General features: G+C 41.3%; 1 protein-coding gene across 2 annotated transcripts in view; it reads right to left on the bottom strand.

Annotated features, from left to right (window-relative positions):
* LOC308500177 (TIR domain-containing adapter molecule 2-like) overlaps positions 1-13,674 on the bottom strand; it is a 36,370-nt gene extending 22,696 nt beyond the window's left edge. Inside the window, exon 1 of one of the 2 annotated variants that reach the window (XR_013993693.1) lies at positions 12,956-13,013. The gene's annotated coding sequence lies outside the window, so the exon portion shown is untranslated. Of the gene's footprint in view, positions 1-12,955; positions 13,014-13,338 lie in introns of those variants that run through there. The other variant, XM_081054396.1, reaches the window with a different exon arrangement.
* Between the last annotated feature and the right edge of the window lie 3,396 nt (positions 13,675-17,070).

Raw genomic sequence — 17,070 nt, 5'->3', positions numbered from 1 at the left:
TGACACTGTTATAGTGGGGCTGGTAGAGGAATTATAAGGATTGGGAAAACTGAGGAACTTATTTTTCCAGCAAATCTTGGGAATACTGAACAAAACATGTTTTTTCACCTAGGGAAAAATTAACATCTCAGTTTGGAAGTGAAATCTGGAAACAAAGACTTGTGATTTTCCCCAGTGAAATCAAGGAAGAATTACTATCGTCTACACTCATTCTTTCATCTTAATAATCCTAAATCCAGAGTGGAAAAATTAGGTCAGCAGTGAAAGAAAAGCACTCTATGTGAATCTAATTTAAATAAACAACACTGGCAATGTTGTTACTGTAACTCCAAAATAGGCTATTTCAAAGGCGGGCGGGGGGGGAAAGATTCTCTTATCAAAAGACAGAAAATTTAGAATAGATAAATATAGGTTCCATATTTTCAAATAGGGGCCTACAGGCTATATTCCCTAGCATTTTTATTTACTGTTCATGGGCAAAGACCAGAGTTCATTATGAAATCAGAATTATATTCATAATGGTATAATACAGCTACATATATCAAAATAATTCAGGTTTAGAAGAAACAAATAAAAATGGTGAAAACCTGTTATGGGAAGAAAAGATAAGGAAAAACACATAGTGAACTTCTTTCTAATGTATGCACGGAGTAAAAGGGTTTGCTACTGCCTCTGAATAGAGAAAGAGTTGCTGGCTATTACCTGTCATTTATTGTATCTGTACTTTAGGTTCTGACTCCACAATATATTGTGCCAACTACTAAGAGGTATTCTAGGCATAGTAACTCTAAACTGCTACACACATACGAGGTCAGACAATTAAGTTCACGAACTCATCCTAGAAAAAGAGCTACATACCTCTTTGCTGAATATCACTATAGTCACCTTCGAAATACTCCCCTTGGGGAGCTATGCACCGATGCCAGTGGCTAGTCCACCATTCAAAGCAATTTTGGAACTCTTTCTGGAATGGCCATCAGAGCTGTCATCGTATTACCCTTGATGCCCTGAATGTCATCCAAATGTCTTCTTTTCCGTATTTCCTTTATCTTTAGATAAAGAAAGAAGTCATTGGGGGCCAGATCAGGTGAGTAGGGAGGGTGTTCCAATACAGTTATTTGTTTACTGGCTAAAAACTCCCTCACAGACAGTGCCTTGTGAGCTGGTGCATTGTCGTGATGCAAGAGCCATGAATTGTTGGTGCAAAGTTTAGGTCGTCTAACTTTTTCACGTAGCCTTTTCAGCTTCCAAATAGTAAACTTGATTAACTGTTTGTCCAGTTGGTACAAATTCATAATGAATAATCCCTCTGATAGCAAAAAAGGTTAGCAACATCGTTGCAACAAATTCGCGAACTTAATTGTCAGACCTCGTACAGACACATATATATCCCAAATAATAAAACCAAATGAATTTCAACTCTCCTTATAGGTTAGGATTAACTGCTGACTTCTTATTGCATTATGAAAACAGGTTTTGCTATGCAAAGTTGCCTAAAGAAGCTTCTCTTGCATAATAAAATAATTGTTAAGCCATTCAGAGGCATCTATTTACTGTGTCAATTACAACAATCTTCACTTATTCATTGAGATACCGTGTTTCCCCATAAACAAGACCTAGCTGGACCATCAGCTCTAATGTGTCTTTTGGAGCAAAAAGTAATGTAAGACCTGGTCTTATTTTAATATAACATAAGACCAGGTATTATATAAGACCAGGCCTTATATAATATAATATCATATATCATATAATATCATATAATACCAGGTCTTATATTAATTTTTGCTCCAAAAGACACATTATAGCTGATGGTCTGGTTAGGTCTTATTTTCGGGGAAACACAGTAGGTTTAAGCAACTTAACATCATTATCTTAATCACTAACTGCTGTAGATAAGTGCCCTTGAAGTAATACAACAAGTATTCATAGAAAGTGTCAACAATTTCTAAGGTAAAATGGTGTGTCAAGCCAGATCACAAAATCTTCTGAAATAAATCTTTTTAAAAAATACAACTTTATGTCTTATTTTTCTTAATCAGTCAGTAAAAAAGAGCAAAACATTCAGAAATCTATGATGTGCTGTTCTAGCTTCCTACCCCTAAGCAGTCCAGAGAGAAGAAAGTTAATAACAATGTCTGGAAAACTTCACTGTCACATGACATTCTGATTTGGAGGGAGCGAGTAAGGACAAGGGAAAAAGATACTGAAAGCTGTGTGCTGGAGATCTGCCTTTCCCATCACCACAGTGATTCAGAGAAGGGGAAATGGTCCTGATCCATCATTGTGGTTCTCAGGCTGAAAGAAAAGGCGAGAACCAATGATTGTGCTCACTCTGGGTCAATTATCTCCACAGAGAAGGTTTTAGTAGAAGAGAAGGAAGGCATGGAGTGGTGAAGGAAATGGGGAATAGGAAGAAGGCTGGCAAAAAGAATTCTGGAAAGTTCCCTTTAAAGTTCTCCTCCTCAATCAGAAATGGTTAGCACCAAGGTTGAAACATTTAGGTTTCATGTCCTCCTCCTCAGCTAAATGGGAGGAAAGTGAAGATGGCCGCCAGGGAGAGGCACACGAGACGACTGTTCACAGGAATAAAGACGTGTGTATATTCACTTTTCAATTTACTTTTTTAGAAAAGGTAGTGGTTGAAAACATTTATATTGAAAAGTCTCACCCCCATCTTTATCTTCATTATCCATCCTGCTACCCCTATGGTGATCAATTTTATGAATTCCTCTTGTACCCTTCTGCTATTTATTTATGAATACATATTGTTTTTTCAAAAAATTTATCACGTACACACACACACACACACACACAGCAGTAGGAGATCGACAGATATCTTTTCCCTTTAATAATATGACCTCGGAGCTTTCCATCTAAGCACATAGAGAACTTCCTCACTCTTATTTACAACAAAATAATCTTCTAGTATGTGAATATACCATAATTGTCTCCTGTTCTTGGATATGTGAGTTGTTTCCAGTCTACTATTATGAACAATGCTATGATGAATAACTTTGAACAAAAATCATTTTTAAATGTATGCTGGTTCACCTGCAGAACAATTCTTCTAAAAAGGTATCTATATCAAAGGACAAATGCATTTGTAATAGCAGTAGATTTGGCCAAATTGCTCTCTGCAAGATTGAACCTTTTTTATTTTGTTTTGTTTCTAATTTGATAGAATGACACTCTTACCTCCAACCCTTACCTCAGCAAAGATCTAAAACAACAGAAGCTACCAAGTACTAGGACCACAGCCCAAATGAGCTAGAGCTAGTCACATCCCTTCAGGCAAGAGAAATGTGGAAACATATACCCCATCAGAACGAAACCCTGAAACGGAGGCTCTGAAGGGAAGATCAGAACAGGTCTGAGATAGGAAGGAAGGATAGACCAGAACATGTCCACTTTATATCTAGACAAAAGAGGGTCCCAATAGAATCCCCACATTAAATAGGCATAAGATGAAAAGAACAGCTTGGCAAGCATGCAAAAATATTACAGGAAATAAACAAAGACTATAAAGAAGAATCACAGCACACAAAAGAAAACTAAAAAATTCCATTTCCATTAAGATTATGTGCTCTGGAATCAGACTGCCTGAAAGTAAATCCCAGCCCTGTTATAAAAAAACTGGGAGACTTTGTACAAGTTACTGTGCTTTGATTTCACTATGTGTGAAAAACCGTAATAATTATAGTACCTAACATTTAAGGTTTTTATGTAGATCAAAATGGCTTAGAACAGTCCCCAAAAATTGTTAGCAACTATGTTATTAAATACACAACAGAGAAGCTGAAGAAAAATTTACACAACAAATGCTTATGCTCTAGGACAGTGCTGCTCAAAGTGTAGTCCATGGACAAGGTGCCAGGCTCGGAACCGCTTGGTACCAGTCTGTGACAAGATAAGGAGACTGTGCCAGGATGTAAATCAACCATATTAGTTAAGTACGCTGTTTAGTTCGGCGGACACTTTTTCATAGCAAGACATTCTCAATGAAGGAAGAAGCACGGCTTACATTTGGTGCATGCTTCTTATATTACTATAGACAAGCATTCTGAGTAGCACTGCTCTAGGAGACACGAAAGAGAATATATAATCAATGAAACAAAAATACTGAAGATGAGATAACAGAATTAGATGAAAAGGGAGATTGTGGACAAATCAAAGACCTAACACCATTAGGAAAAAAGAGAGACAGCAAAGAGTGGAATAGATATAACACAAAATCATATCAGTTAATTAAACACAGTGGAAAGGCTTGAAAAAATATCACGGAATACGGAAAGGATAAACGACAACAAAAATACAGCAATTTGAAAAAACGACATAGCTATGGAGATTTAAAAGAAACAACCAATATAATGAAAACCACTGCATCTTAAATAGAAAATCAAATGAGTATAACAAAAAAATTCAAAGAGTAACAGATTCAGCACCCTCATGCAAACGATCAGTCTTACAATCACAACCAGACATTACGTGCCTCGTGATGTAATCAGACATGACGTACACAGCATGACGTAGGAGAGGATTTGCTAATGATGTTTAGTAGGCATAGAATGCAGAGTCCAGGGTTTGAGGAAAGCTCCAGCTAGGAGATGTTGTATTCGGCATTTATCTGTGTATAGATTCTATTTAAAAGCTAAAGACTATATGAGATTATTAACAGAGTGAGTATAGATAAAAAAAGGAAGTGGATTTTGGACTGGCCAGCCCCCACAATCACGTGAGCCAATTCCTTATCTCCCTTCCTCCGTTTCTCTCTCTGTCTCTCTAATCTATTGTTCCCGTTTCTATGGAGAACCCTAATACACCCTTCCTTAAAAGTTTGTTGCCCTAGAATTAGGAGTTACTGTTGCACTTTTAAGACATGACCACTTGGGAAGAGAGCTTCCCAAACAATAGTAAGTAAATAAAATATACGCATATATACAGTTTTAAATATGCCCATGTGTTTACCACCGAAAAACGCTTATGTGTTTAAATGACTGCCTCTGAAACGTAACACATTTAAAATTAAGGCATCTAAAAAAAAGTTAAATTAAGGCATCTAGTACTGTACTTGGAACCTTCAGCCTTGGAGAGCCTTTATTTTCTTCCCTATGTAAACAGCACCATCTTGTGGCGAATACCTGTAAAATCAATGGTTTCTTCACTTGCTCAATTAATAAATTTTGATGTTATTAATAAATTCAGTGTTGTTGAAAACTTACTCTGCACGAAGACCTGCTGGTTTGGGGGGATGTGAAGCCAGGACTAGTAGACAATTGGGACGCACTGCATTGGTGCTTCATTCAGGACAGCAGGGGCTATGAAAGCACTCAGGGAGGACACCTGCAGCCGGGAACACTTTGCATCCGTAAGGCCGAGAGATGTGGATGGTACCAGCATTTACAAAAACACTGAGGCCCCATGGGGTAGACTATGTTAGGATCATTTTGCACTTGGTATTAATATGGCTCAAGTCCATGTATGTGGGGCGGGGGGGGGGGTGGAGGGTAGTGGTGAGAAAAAAGAATGGAGAGAATAAACAGGATTAGAGAATGTAAGGGGCCTGATATAGTATGCTCAGAACTTTGAATTTCCTCATATTGGCGGACAGAAGGCCCTGGTAGATGTTAAGTAGGGTAGCAACAGGATCTGAGTTGTTTTAGGCAGGTTAAAACAGTTGTAGTAAGCAGACTAGGCTAGCGGACTGCAAGGCCTTAGTTAGACGGGGAGAACAATCCGTTGAAAGGCTATTGCAGTAACCTAAGTGAGAAAGCCGAGTCCTGAACTAAGGAAACGATAGTGGAGACAGGTATGTAGGAGGTGACAAAGGGAAGCAGGTGACAGAGAAAGAAGAATCAGGTATGCCTCCCAAGACTGTTCCTTGTGTAAGGTGTTGGTGGTGCTATTTGCTGAGATGAGCAGGGAAGGAGTGGGGGGTGTGTGACCAATTAATCCAGTTTGGGACATAGGGGCCTTGAGGTCCCATGACCTAGAAGAGGGGCTGTCTCGTAGACACTTACACATGTGAGTCCAAGGCTCAGGAGAGCATCTTAGTAGGGGGTGGAAGTTTGGTGCTAGCTCGTATCTGTAACAGAATAGGTGGACAGTTAACGAGGAGAGAGAGCTGAGACAGAACCAATGCCTGACAGCCATCCAGAGGAGAAGCAGCCCACAAAGGACAGGAGGAGGCCCGGGAGCCGCAGGAAAATCAGACCCAGAAGGTATCTGGGAGCCAAGCGAGGAGAGTGCTTCGAGCAGGGGTCAGTGTCCACTGCATTTAGCACCACGAGGTTCCCAGGAGCAGTTGGAGAGGACGAGCGGGAGTCACCACACCAGACTGCAGGGCTCAAGAGTCTACAGGAAGTGAGGGCACGAGGAGAGGGGAAAGCTCGGCTAAGAAAAAAAGGAGAGGCCAACAGCTACAGATGAACGTAGGGTCTGGAGAGGATTTTCTAAAGAGAAGCGCTACTCGAGAAGGCCTAGGAACTGAGGGGATTTGCTAGTAGAGGGAAAGGATGAAGAATACGGGGTGGGGGGGGCCTTCTTAGGGCTGATGAGCTGTTCTTCTCTAGGGGGTTGTTGAGCAGCTGTCTCTCTCTCTCACTTCCCCTTTCCCTAAGAAAGGGGAAAGCCCCCTCAATTCCTGAGTGTGCTAGGTCCCAGGACGTCTGTGATGAGCACTGCACAAGATGGGGTGACCCACAGGACTTTGGGTTTTACCTTCTGGGCAGAAGATGAGTGCACTTTTGTTCTTATGAGGGACGGGTGCGTTATCTTGGGAGAGAGCACACTGCTACTGCTATTGGTGCCTGGAAGCTTACACAGGGAAAAAAGTGGGGAGGGTGTGGATGGTGAGTAGCCAAAGGGGTGTTCTGTAGCACATACTGCAGGTCTACTCATCCAAAATGTATTCCAACTTCCTTTTAGTGTACCTTTCTGAACATCTTGTGCCACAAGTACCAAAAGCTGTATTTCCTAGACTCCCTTGAAACTAAATGTATTTAAGTACTTGCATGTCTGAGTTAAAGATGAAGGGAAACAGAGCATGAGGTAGCCGTTTTCCTGGGTAAGGCTCTAGCAGAGTTGGTGTGATTCGAGAGATGGCAGCTTCCTGATTTGGCAGGTTTCCTAGTTGTGGCAAACGCCCCAGCAACACTAGACCAGTTCTACTAGGTGTTTGCTATGAGGTGTTTCTAGAAACTCAACCTAGAGTTCAGCTCTTCAACTTTCCCCATGAGACTATAAATTCTGAAATACCCTCTATAATGCATACCTATCTGCTTAAACTAGCTAGAGTAGATTCTGTTCTCTGCAAGTAAATTGTGATTGGGACAACATCCAAATTCAGGACAAGAAACTACAGCAGCAGAGCAAAACATGGCCTGACACCTCATTTTGTAAATAAAGTTCTACTGGGAGACAGCCATGCCCACTCATTTATATACTGTCTCTGGCTAATTTCATGCTCAGAGGCACAGTTGAGTAGTTACAACAGAAATCCTATGGCCCATAAAGCTTACAGTATTTACCATCTGACCCTTCCAGAAAAGTTTGCTGACCCCTGGGCTACAGCATCGAAGTGCCAAGCTCTGCCAGGATGTCAGGATACAATGGAACAGGCCTGTACCAGCTAGACAAGGAACATGTAGCTTTTTCTTTACCTTCTTCACACTGGAAATATATGTTTCCCTCCCTTCTTTTGCCTCTCCCCCGCCCCCACTCCAGTTCCCACTCCAGTTCATGCCATTGTTTCTCAGTCTCGTTGTGTAGGACACAGCTCCCTGCCCCATGCTGGTATTATGAGCCTTGCACTCCCCCGGCTGAGGCAGTCGGTTGCCAGTCGTCAGTCGGCCACTCACAGCAGCTCTCGCCGGCTGCCGGCCACTCACACTGGTCACCAGCCACTCATGGCAGTCCACGGCAGCCCAGCTCCAGGGAGAGCTGTTGTTCACAATCTCAGCTGTAGAGAGCGCAGCTCACTGGCCCATGTAGGAATTGAACTGGGGACCTTGGTGTTAGAAGCACGGCGCTCCAACCACCTGAGCCACTGTGCTGGCCCCTGGAAATATTTTTAAAATTCCCAACTAGGGTAATAAATACTTTCAGGAATAGGATGGGTAGAACTTGAATCCATCCTGATCTTATACTAAAATAATATTAATCAGCTGTCATTTATTTATTTTCTTCTTTTGGGGGGTTGTACAGAATCCATAAAGATGGTAAAGGCCCAGTACAAATAAAAGCTATCTGGCCTGGCAGGCAGCTTTCACCTCATTTTCCTAGAATACACTCCATCAAGGTAAATGGCACCATCATTTGCCCAGTTATGACAGCCAGAAACCTGAAGCATCACTGATATTTCCCCTTCCTCTTCTACACTTTCATTTTCAGCTGCCACCAAATCCTGTCTATTCAACCTCCAAAATATATCTCAAATTGTTCCACTTTCCCTCTCCACCACACTTTCACTCTGGAGCAACATCTCTCCCCTATTCTACTGAACTACTCTGTAACTCCTTTCCTCTGTCCCCTTTTGGTCAGTCTAATCCATTCTCTATTCCACAACCACAGTGATCTTTTTAAACAAACACATATATCTGATCCAATTACTCTGTCTTACCGCACTTAGAATCAGAATTTCTTAATATGGCAAATGCTGCCCTGAATGATCTGGCTCCTTAAATTCCAACCTCATCTCCTGCCTCTCTTCCCTTTGATCTTCCAGCTCCCTGCACATGGATCGGTCTTTCAGGTTTTCAAATTTGCTCAGCTTGCTTCTGTCAAAACATCTATGGAGACATTTTATTGCCATTTTGAAATATGAATTGTATGACTCTATTTTCTTATCATTAGAGAACTTGTGTATATTATCATGGGCTAGCCAAAATTCTATTGGAGTAAACAATCAAAATGTCCAAAAACTGTGGAATGGCAATAACATAAAATATGTCATATTATTCATATGACTGAATCCTATTAAGTCATTAAAAAATGTTTATGAAAGTTCTAAATAATTTTAATGATATGAGAAAATACTTCTATAATAGTAAGTGAAAAAAAAGTCGAGTATAAAATAGCATATACGGTACGATCTCAGCTTTATAAAACAAACTAGAGAAAACAGATTGGAAAGAAGTATACCAAAAAGGTAACATTGAGTATCTGTGTTTGGTAGATGTGTAAATGTACCTATATCTACATGTATATCTATACATATCCTTTTTTCTACAATGAGAATGCCAATCTGAAAAACACGTTTTCTTAGTGAACAAACAGAAAGAATGTTTTATAGGTTTTGTGTTTTCAAATTGAGGTCATGTTAACTTTGTGCCCAGACAGACTATTCTTTATGTGTCCTATCTGTATATTCCAGATGGATTTTGCCCATCTCCAGGTTTAACTCTGACTTCCTGTTTTCTATCTACATGCAAATTTTCCAAGACTCTGCGTTTGCTAACTCTAAACCAAACAGGGATCCTCCAATGTTCTATCTAGATGATTCTAGAGCAGAATCATCTCCACAGTACCTAAAAAAGGTCCTTGAGAAGGTAAACATTTAATTACTTGAACACATGCTCATGTGTGTGCACACACACAATTGCTTCTAGCAGTTAGAAAAGCAAAAATACACAAATGGACCTTCATCTGCGTACCTGCTTTTTCATCTGTGGGACCTCTCTCTTGACTCAGCTGCTGGGAAGCTCAGGTTCATCGTGTTCTCTAGCCCACATACAGAAGCTTGTGACGGGTCTTTTGATTCTAACTTCACTCCTGGCTTCCCCGTAACCCTTCTATTCTTTAATATTTATTTAATCCATATTCCAAATCCACTTATTTTCAAACTTTTATTTAATCTTCTATTGTAGCTACGTATTCATGCATTCAAGCATCGCAATTCTGAAATAAGGCAATATTTTTCTTTTCTTCCAAAAGAAAGGAAGGTAATATATATGCTACTGATAATATCACAGAACTAGCACCTTGGAGTTAAAAGGAGAAATAAGCATTATAAATTAAACAGTCTTTTACTCCAACCTTTTCACCTTTTCCGAAAACTGAAAATGTTGTTTTTCATTTCCATTCCAACATATTTTAAAGAAAACTAAATTTTGCTGTAAAATCTAGATATTCTGATATCTGCTTAGTCACTACACTTAAAAACTTGTATAATATTCTCGGAACAAGCTACTTCATTTTTCTTCTTCCTATTAAAACTACCTGTTACTGGAACCATTCATTCAAAGTCTCCAAATCACAGACCACTGCTTCCTACTGAAGCAAAGGAATTGCTCAAAATAATGATTGCATGTTCTTTTCGGTAAACTTTTCTTTCATTTTCTATATTTAAAAATGAGAACTGGCATTAATGGGTATTCTGTAAACCAGGAAGAATATTTTATATAAACACAGAACTTAAGGGCACACTGTATATCTTATTAAAATGAAGCTCAAGAGAAAGATGGTTGTGCATTGTGATATTGAAGCAAACAACAGTGTTCTACAGGTGTCATAGCTTCAGGGAATGCTAGAGAACAGCATCTATAATAGCATCAAACAGCAAGCCACCTGAGGGTCAGTTATAAAAGGATGTTAGGACAGGACTATGGCAGCGACCCCTGAGATAGAGCATTGAACAGGGAAGTGAGGGAACTGAATGAAGGTGCACAGCCTGTATGGTCTAAGAGCAGAGGCCCACTGCAGGCAATGGGAACATCAGCAAGATCAGCATCGGGGCCAGCCCGGTGGCTCAGGTGGTTAGAGCTCCGTGCTCCTAATGCCAAAGGATTCCCACATGGGCCAGTGGGCTCTCAACCACAAGGTTGCCGGTTCTACTCCTCAACACCGGAATCGACTCCCGAAAGGGATGGTGGGCTCTGTCCCCTGCAACTAATATGGAACACAGTACCTTGAGCTGAGCTGCCACTGAGCTCCAGGATGGCTCAGTTGGTTGGAGCACATCCTCTCAACCAAGAGGTTGCCAGTTCGACTCCCACAAGGGATGGTGGGCTGTGCCCCCTGCAACTAACAATGGCAATTGGATCTGGAACTGAGCGGTGCCCTCCACAACTAAAAAAGGACAACAACTTGACTTGGAAAAAGTCCTGTAAGTACACACTGTTCCCCAATGAAGTCCTGTTCCCCTTCCCCAATAAAATCTTAAAAAAAAAAAAAGATCAAATATATTTTTTTAAAAAAAGAAAAGATCAACATCACTATAGTGCTGTAAGCAAGGGGGAGGGATGGAGATAAGCTCAGAGAAATAGTTAGGTGTTAGATCAAATAGGGCTTTGAAGCCATTGTAAGAGTTTAGTTTTCATGATTCTGGTGAGAAGCTACCAAAAGGTTCTGAAAAGAAGTGAGAGTCCTAATTATATTTGCTATTTGTAGAAAGACTGTAGAGGCACAAGAGCAGAAGCAGAAAGACCAAATCAAGACTTCACAGTCATCTAGGTAAGGAGAGATTGTGGTTTGCATTAGAGAGGCTTGTGATAGAAAAATGCCTTGGGAGAAACTATGCCTAGAAAAAGAAGATGGGCAAGAATGGAGCCCTGTGATACTCTAACATTTAGTGATTGAGAAGAGAAGACTGGAGACAAAGGAGTGACCAGTGAGGGGGAAGGAAATGCAGAATGCGGTGACCTGAAAACCAAGTGAAGAATAATCTAGGAGGGAGCAGTCAACTGTGTCATAGGAGGTGAAAACTATGCACATGAGACACTGGAATTCAAAAGTGGCATGGGGATAATGGAGAAAAAAAGCCTGAGATGAGAGGGTAGAGGAAGAAATAGGAGTGGCAATAGAGACTTTGAGGCAAGCCTTTCAAAGAGGTTTTTGTGTTTTTTTTTAAATCAAAGGGAGCAAAGAAATATGCGGGACCTAGGTGGGGATGTTTGGTCAGGGGGTGGGGTATTTAAAGACAAGTTTTATCAGCAGATAGGTATTTGCTAAATGAATAAATAAAAAAATACCCCAAGGAGCAAATGATTTAACAGTATAAACATGGTTTATACTTCAAGTTCCATACAGAAAGACATGTGAGTAACATTTACTTTGCTTCAAAAGGAGGTAAGGCATTATTCTATACCAGCTCATCTACTTTCTGATTTAAATGAGATGTAAAGTGGAGTTGCTTAACTCCATTTATAACCAACACACTGAACTATTAAAATGCTATATTTTAAAGATCCCCTTATTTAAAGTTTACTGGGAAAGTCCTAAGTAATATAATACTGAAAACTAGCTCACAGCTGCCAGCCCAAATTATTTTTATCCAAATAAGTTTTTTGAACAAGAAGCCAAAAAAGAAAACCAAAACCAAAATCTTCAACATTGACTCCATGTGCCTGGCTGAGGCTCATGAAGAACTTTTAAGCTATTTAAGATGCTGGGCTGTATGAGCATACTGTTCCGAGTTTTCTTTTAAAACTGTTTTCTAAAAACAGAACCGAACTCCTACAAGAACAAACTGATAGTTGCCAGATGGGAAGGGGGTTCGGGGTGCTGGGTGAAAAAGGTGAAGGGATTAAGAAGTACAAATTGGTAGTTACAAAATAGTCAGGAGGATGTAAAGTACAGCATAGAGAATACAGTCAATAATATTGTAATTACCATGTATGGTGGATACTAGTTATGGGGGGGTTACTTCCTAAGTTATGTAAATGTCTAACCACGAGGCAATACACCTGAAACTAATGTCATAGTGAATGTCAACCGTAATTAATTGAAAAATAAAAAATCAAAAACAAAATCAAATTAGAACCAGGAAAAAAACGTTTTCTAGTCAAAGTGAAACTTCAAGAAAAGCAAAAAGCTGTATGGATTTTCCCTTTAGCGTAAGGAATCATCTGACTCAAAGAATTGAGAGGATAGGTAGCCTGGGACGTTGACTACCCCCTGCAGGGTACAAGGTGAGGCATTGCTACCGGTCACACAAGTAACAAGTGACTACATCCCATACCTGCAGCGGGAGCAAAACGAGAACCCAGTTTCATCCAGCAAGGCCAACCGCTGCGACCAGGGACCTGACCTTTAGCTAAAGTTAATGTCATTATAATGCTAATTGCCTTGCGGCAACTACCAGTCCCAGCATGCCTCTGGCGCCACGACAGTCCCAGGGGAACCAAATAAGGAAGAAAAATGGGAAAAACGAGTCCCTCCGAGGGGGCGGAGATGAACGAAGCAAGTCAACGAGACTTCACCGATTCCTCCCCAACGGGAAGGGATGAAAACCCCTTATCCTGACTTCGAGATTTCCTCGGGGTGACTCATTCTGAGTTCACAGGCACTTTTCTCTCAAATGTGTACTTTCATTTTTAATAAATCAATTTTGCTTTCCTGCACCTGTGTCACTGCTGAGCTCCTTCTCGCGCGGTGACAGGAACCTGGGCACCGCTATTCCGGGCTGAGTCCTCTCTCGGGCATCGCCGCGAGCCTCCCGCGACAGACCGGCGCCGGCGGCCCAGGCCCCGCGACCCGCGTGGGCCCCGCCCGCCACGGGCCAGGTGCGCTGGGCAGCCGGGTGCGGCCCCCTGGCCCCCGAGGCCCCCCGGCCGGAGGCGGCTCCTACTTGCCCGGGAGGACGGCGGCACCGGATCAGCCCGCGGCCGTCTCCTCTCGCTCTCGGGGCAGCGGACCCCTGGGCGTGCGACTTCTCCCGGGTGTCACGTCCTCCGCGAGCCGCCCGTCCCGCCCCCACGCGCACTGCCCAGCCCCGCGGAGTCGGGCGCGGAAGAGGCGGATCCGGAGTCCCCGCCCCCGGGACGCCGACACGTGACCCCCGCAGCTCCGCCCCCCGCCGCGCCCGGGGCTGCGGGGCCGCGCGGCTGCAGGTCTCAGCGCGCCGGGAAGCAGCGGGCCGCTCAGGAGGGCGCAGGAGGGGAATCGCGCTCGGGAACCCTCTTCCAGGCAAATGTGGACTCTCCCTGCGCCGCGACGACTGCTTTTTTCCCAGTGTCCCCCCAAGTCTCGACTTGGAGGACGGAGAGTGCGGGGGGGGGGGGAGGCCACTGTCTGCGCCTGGCAGACCCGGGCGCTGCGAATGCCACCGCCGCCGCCTCGGCGCCTCCCCGGCGCGCCCAGCACCGAGCCCGCGGCGAAGTCCCGGCTTCCCAGGCTGGAATCCCTGAACCCGGAAGGAAGGACACGGCCGACCGCACCCAAGCAGACCCGAGACGCTTCCCGAAGTACAGCGACTCTCCCGGCCCCCCCAGGTGGCTTTCCCTTTCCCTTTGGGGCTCTCACTGAATGTTGCTGTCGTCAAACACAACCCCGGCCGGGGCTGCGCGGCGCATTACTCCGTCCCCCCCAAAGCCACTTTTCTCAGGTTCCTTCTCCACAACTGAAACAGACTGGAACTCCGCTGAATATTAAGGGAGAAAGAAAAAGCGATCAAGTAAAAGAAAGAAGTATAAAAAGCCTTAGAAAGCCAAATACTCGATCCTACCTATCTACCCCAGGCTCCCAATCCCAGTCATACCTCGAGTATCCTGCGGGCCTGGGAGGAGCAGTGATGACGTGAGCTGCTCTCGTACAGGGGAAGCCTCAAGTGGCTGAGGGCCTCAGTTATAAAGGCTGCAAGGAACTGAATTTTGTCAGCAACCTGATGAGTTAGGAAGAGGACCCCAAGCTCCAGGTGGGAACAGTCCAGGTGACAGCTTGATTGCAGCCTTGTGAGACCCTGAGCAGAGGACCCACTTAAGGTTTGCCCAGATCCTTTACCCATAGATAATTTGAGATAATAAAAGTATGTTGTTTTAAACTGGTAAATTTGTGGTACTTTGTTACATAGCATAGAAAACAGAGAGCTAAAGTAGGGTTTAGAGGGAAATCTATAGTTTTAAATATGTTAGACTAGAAAGTGGAAAATTTGAGCTAAATATCTATTACAAGAATATAGAAATATGACAAACTCAACCTAGAAAAATAAACATAAAACTATGAAATCAATGAAACAGACGACAAATATATGAAACAGACGACAAAGACAACACCACAAATATTTGCTTTTTGGAAAAAAAACACCAATAAAAGTAATAAACCTCTGGTAAGACTGTCCAAGTAAAAAAGAAAGAAGATACAAATAACATCTTGTATAACAAATAGTGTAAATTTGTATACTACAAATGGTAGTATCAGGAATGAAAAAGGAGGACATAATTACAGATCTCGCGTATGTTAAAATGCGTATCCCCCAAAGAAGATGCCAGGGCCCAAACACACCTAAGATTTCTGATTGCCATCTAATTTAAGGAAGAAGTAACGCAAATCTTATAGTTCTTCCAGAAATTAGGGAAAAGCCACTCTTCAACTCATTTTATAAAGCTATATGATCTTGGTATTAAACAAAAATGTTAAAACAAACCAAATCCAGCTATTAAAAGCAAACAAAACACATCATGGCCAGGTTGGTTTTACCTCAAGAAGGTTGATTTAACGATAGGAAACCAATCCATGTTAAGAAAATAAAGAAAATAAAGGTGGCAAAACAATGATTTTTCTTGATACAGAAAGTTTTAGATAAAACAACATCCTTTATGATTATTATAAAAACCTCTTAGCAAGCTAAGAATAGAAAAGAAATTTCTAAGTTTAATAAAAAATACCATAAATTGCTTACAGGATATCTTGAAAACATTCCCACATAACAGGAACAAACAAGAATGCCAATTATGACCACTTCTCTCCAACATCCTATCAGATGAAGATCCCTACAAATGTAGTTAGACAAGAAAAAAAAAAAGAAGCAAAAGGTATGAGGAATAGAAGTGTATTGTAGATGATACAATTGTGTACATAGAAAGTTCAAAAGTATCTACAGATGTAAATTACAAGAACTGGTTATTGAATAGAAAACTCAATTGAAAAATTGTATTCCCATGTGCTAGCCACAAACAAAAAATTGAAAAATTAAAAGATATCATTTACAATAACATTAAAAATATACAGAAAATGAGATTAACAAAATACATGGATTATGTACTTCTGTGAAGAAAATTACAAAACTATATCAAAAGATCTAAGACCTTAACAACGTATAGATGTTCATTTACTGGAAAGTGCACTATTATGAACTGGAAATTGTTCACAAATGCAATTCCAGTAAAAATCCTAACAGATTTATTTTCTTTTGTTGAAACTTGTGGTAACTGTAACCTTTGTACAAAAATGCGAAAGTCAGATGACAGTCAAAATCTTGAAAAATAAGGTACATTGAAGAATAAGGTACAAAGACCTGTTTACTAAGTATCAAGAATTTTAAAAGCTTTAGTAACTAAGATAGTATGTTACTGATGTACAAACTGATCAATGGAATAGAACAGAGCCTAGAAATAGACTCATGCCAATCTGAGCACTTAATAGGTGACAGAATTGGCATGATAAGTCAATAGAGATGAGTTTTCAAGAAATTAAAAAAAACTCTGGCTACCTACCTTATCTCATACAAAACTCAAGTAGAAGACAGTGTACATATTTTAGAACAGGAGGAGATATTCATGACCTCAGGATAGAAAAGTATTTCTTAAATACCACATAAAAACACCAATACAGGAAAAGATTGATACATTTCTAGGAGGAGAAAAATGACAACAAATTGTGAGAAGATATTTAAAATAGTTATAACCAAAGGATTAGTCTCCCACATAAAAAAATATCTTATCAAAAAATGTCAAAGAATCCAATTTTTAAAAGTGGACAAATGCTTTGAACAGGGACTTTACAAGAGAGGAAAACAAAATGGTACATAAATCTGTGAGTAATCTCATGGAAATACAAATTAAGCAATGATGAGGTATAATACCAGTTTCTTTAACAATATGTACATATATCTATAAAAATAACTGAACTACATCAAAATGGATGGTAGGGTGATGGGTGGGTTTTATTCTTTGAACCATTATTTCTCAAATTCTTAAGTGCTGCTGTTACCGTGCAAAAGGTCCGGCTGCTCGCCGCTTGAAAGCCAAAACTTGAGAGGAGGTTGGTGGAAAGAAAAGTAGGTTGCCAGCACGAAGGGGACACAGTGGACTCCCTGTCACAAAGACCGCCTCCCTCTCTCAATATCACCAAAAGGTT

This window comes from Rhinolophus hipposideros, assembly GCF_964194185.1.
Source record: "Rhinolophus hipposideros genome assembly, chromosome: 7".
Lineage (NCBI taxonomy): Eukaryota > Metazoa > Chordata > Mammalia > Chiroptera > Rhinolophidae > Rhinolophus > Rhinolophus hipposideros.
Note: the sequence above shows the minus strand (reverse complement) of the source record. Positions and strands in the feature narration are given on the sequence as shown.